Raw genomic sequence first — 4,641 nt, 5'->3', positions numbered from 1 at the left:
AACAAAATGAAGCAAACGGGCCTTTACAGGGCCTGGCGGGGATTAGTGGATCAAGGTGCCAAGACTGGGATCTATGGATCCGATGTGTCAATTGCAGGGAATCAAACCCCAGATTTTAGCGCTGTAAGTCCATAAACTTACCACTGACCCACAGAGGGATCAATTTCTAAATGATTTTTATAGTGAATAAATAAATATATTTCGGGTATATTGTAATGGTTACTCCAAATTATATATAAGTTTTAATCTATGACTTTTCTTAGCAAATATATTTTAGGGTCTATGCCCTCTCTTCCGTTGCGTGCATAACCGAATATCTGACAACCATTTGCCAATGTGTTTATATTTTATGCTAAACCTCATGTTTCTTGTTTTTGTCATTCACTATAGGTGGCGTAGGTATCGACATTAACAACTGGAAAGATGGAAGCTTTGTTTGTTTGTTTGTAATTAAGCACAAAGCTACACAATGGGCTATCTGTGCTCTGCCCACCACGGGTATCGAAACCCGGATTCTAGCGTTGTAAGTCTGCAGACATACCGCTGTGCCACTGGGGGCAAGATGGAAGCATAAAGTTAGAAATCGTTCACAGTTTTTGCCATTTTCACACCACGAGCGACACGAGCTGTTTCGTGTCGCTCGCTCCCTTTTTAAAAGTGTATAAATAAAATAGCGAAGTTTTTTTAAAGATATGTTAATCGACATTATATGTTATAGGTCATTATTAGTGGGAAACAAAAAATGTGTATTTTAAATCTACCAAATTTGTCAAAACTCTTTCTGATCAAATTACACAAGTTATTTATGAGCGAACGACATTTTTTTTACACCTTTTGAAAAGTGTACAAGAATTCCTGCCCATCCATCCCTTTCCCAGAGTAGGCTTTGCACGCTCGTGGAAGTGGCGAAGTTTTTGAATAAAACGTTTCAAGTTTCAACCGTTTATTCGTATCATGATCAGGATGTAGGCTGTACAGATCTTATTAGAACTATGAGTATCAGAACTAAAGAATAAAAAATGAGAACTATATCACGTGCGTAGCAATACAAAAAAATATGAAATATAGATGAAACTGTTTTTTTGTTTTTGAATTTCGTGCAAAGCCACACGAGGGCTATCTGCGCTAGCCGTCCCTAATTTAGCAGTGTAAGACTAGAGGGAAGGCAACTAGTCATCACCACCCACCGCCAACTCTTGGGCTACTCTTTTACCAACGAATAGTGGGATTGACCGTCGGCTGAAAGCATGTTTGGTGGGACTGGGATTCGAACACGCGACCCTCAGATTGCGAGTCGAGCGCCTTAACCACCTGGCCATGCCGGGAGGAATGAAACTGAAAATATAACAGTATAGTTGTTCGACCTCGAATTAGTAAAAACTGAAAAAATACATAAAGAAAATAAAGAAAAAAAAGGAAAGTTGGTAAACTTATATCCTTACGTATAAATAAAAATATTTTTTTAAATATTTTCTTGTAGTCCTACATTACCCATTTGTTTCGATATCAACACGAGAAAAATCTTGGGTTTGGACAATTACATATCACTGTCTATAACCCATAGGCGTGGGCAGGGCACAGATAGCCCATTGTGTAGCTTTGCGCTGAAGAACAACCAAACATTTTCTTATTACTTACTCTCTATACATATCCGACCATCAATGGTACAGCGGTATGTCTGCGGACTTACAATGCTAGAAACTTGGTTTCGACACCCGTGGTGGGCAGGGCACAGATAGCCCATTGTGTAGCTTTGTGCTTAACTTCAAATAAACAAACTATACCTATATGTACTGCGAGCCGAGTGAAAGGGAATCGCCTTAATTTCTGTTTGTTTGTTTGAATTTCGCGCAAAGCTACACGAGGGCTATCTGCGCTAGCCGTCCCTAATTTAGAAGTGTAAGACTAGAGAGAAGGCAGCTAGTCATCACCACCCACCGCCAAATCGTGGGCTACTCTTTTACCAACGAATAGTGGGATTGACTGTCACATTATAACGCCCCCACGGCTGAAAGGACGAGCATATTTGGTGTGACGGGGACTTACTTTCTGAAAACCCCGGAAGAAACAAATTCCCAAATACCTACTATGTCGATCCAATCGGATCTAATCTAGGGGAGGCACCTGTAGTTAACTGGTTTTTACAACAATCTTTTGTATCAGATTCGTTGACGAGGAACCCACTTTGAGACTAATAATGATGAGAGGCGGCTTGAATGGGTAATGAAGCAAACTTCAATATAATTTTATCACAACAGCAAATGTACAACGTTTCGACAAGGTTTTGTCATCATTGGGTAAGATCAAATTAGCCATAACTCTTTCTGCATTAGATCAAGAGTGCGAACTTAAAACACCATTTAGTACAAAATATGAAATAGGAGAAACTTATTTGGTCTACACCAATTAATACTTATGTTGTGTCACCAGGAGGAGAAACTTATTTGGTCTACACCAATTAATACTTATGTTGTGTCACCAGGTGATGAAAGACCTTTCTAGACTACTCCAGCAATGACACTACTAAATAAGTTTGCAGAATCTATCTTTCCAATTCAACAATATCACTCAATTGAAAAATCAATGGACTATGATGGAAAGGTTTTATGGGAGGCATACCAAGGTCAGTTCAAAATAATTTCCAGATTGAATGCGTGAAATAGTGAACAATAAGCTATTCAACTTATTGCCTGTAAACCATCTTTGATGACATTAAGTAACCCTCTAACTGAGAGCTGTAACAACTAACCAGCATTGGTAGCTTCCTCATACACCAGGCATTGATTGACATACCAGAAGAAAGTATCCAGAGCAAAGTTCTGGAATAGGGCACAGAAGAAAGAAGAGGCCTAGGTCAAATTTGCAGAATATTTGGAAAGGTTTACCCATTTGTCTTTCCCAGATGCTCTACATGAAACGATGGATTCTTTGGAACATGACCAATTTATAGATGCTATACAATACGAGGATATGCAAGTTAGAATAAAGTAAAGTAGTTAAAGTGAGCGCTATAGTTGATGTTGGAAGTAGAATCAATTAAAGTTGTAGATAAATAGCTAATGTCTCCATCTCGTCAGGTCAAGCAATATTTAAACATCAATTCTCACAGACGATAGTGTAGAAGAACTAAAAGGATTAGTTAAACAACTAGTTACACAGAATGGAGGAAATAAAGCACAAGAATATTGGCGTTTCAACTGTAATTTGAAAGGGTACATACCTAGGAGCTGCAGACAAAAGCTTGTAGGGAATAAGAACTCTTTCCAAAGGATATCAGAAAGAAGGAACTTATAGATGTAGAAAACATGGCCACTACAACCAAGACTGTGAGAAGTAGACATCTGTTAATACACCAGAAAGGATGAAATAAGTCTTTGTGTTCAACCAGATAGAAGGAATTTATAGATGTGGAAAACATGGCCACTACAACCGAGACTGTGAGAAGTAGACATCTGTTAATACACCAGAAAGGATGAGATAAGTCTTTGTGTTCAACCAGATAGAAGGAACTTATAGATGTGGAAAACATGGCCACTACAACCGAGACTGTGAGAGGTAGACATCTGTTAATACACCAGAAAGGATGAGATAAGTCTTTGTGTTCAACCAGATAGAAGGAACTTATAGATGTGGAAAACATGGCCACTACAACCGGAACTGTGAGAGGTAGACATCTGTTAATACACCAGAAAGGATGAAATAAGTCTTTGTGTTCAACCAGATAGAAGGAACTTATAGATGTGGAAAACATGGCCACTACAACCGAGACTGTGAGAGGTAGACATCTGTTAATACACCAGAAAGGATGAGATAAGTCTTTGTGTTCAACCAGATAGAAGGAACAACAAAGAGCTAACGAGGCATCAGTAGACAGGACTCAGCTGGACTTCTGCGACAAAGTACAGCTTAGAATACCTCATTTGCCCCATACAAGATAAGAAATTCATTATTTAAAGAAACCAGTTCACGAGTCCACGGGCTTATTGATGGAAAATCTTGTAGTATGCTGATAGACACTGGTCCTACAGCTACAACAGATCGACAACATTTGGAAATAAAAGGTGGGGAAATGGCCTCCAGAAATGAAGAAAAAATAAGATGTGATACGAACATTAAGAGGACAAATGATTTAGCAAGAGCAAAATTAGAAGTTACCCTTACTGTAGGAAACTTCTCTACACCTCAAGATGTGTTGGTAATAGAAATCAAGGAAAAGTGCATATTGGGAACAGATTTCATGCAGAGATATGGATGCAAAGTTAGAGTAGCATCACAGTCTATGGCCAGGAAATCCCTTTGCGCTACATGACAATTGTTACTCCAGATATTGGACTTTTAGTGACAACAAGGAGACGTAGTACTGTACCATCAACAAGTGAAATACTCGTATTAGGACTTGTTAAAACTAAACTTACATCTAGTGGCTTTCGAGAGAGCATTAGAGATTGAGGATGTTCTTCTGGTGAAAAAATAACAACTAATTTCTTGTGCTTTTGTAGTAAAACCACCAACTTCACTGCATAATCTGCGTAATAACAGGAAGTGAGAGTAAGGGACGAACTTTTTAGTTCTATTGGGATGAGAAAAATTAAAATATAGTTAGGAAAGATAGTCAGTTGTTTTATAATATATACTAGTAGC

The sequence above is a fragment of the Limulus polyphemus genome, unplaced genomic scaffold, assembly GCF_000517525.1.
Source record: "Limulus polyphemus unplaced genomic scaffold, Limulus_polyphemus-2.1.2 Scaffold2091, whole genome shotgun sequence".
Taxonomy (NCBI): Eukaryota; Metazoa; Arthropoda; class Merostomata; order Xiphosura; family Limulidae; genus Limulus; species Limulus polyphemus.
The sequence above is the reverse complement of the archived record's forward strand: the minus strand, read 5'-3'. Positions refer to the sequence as shown.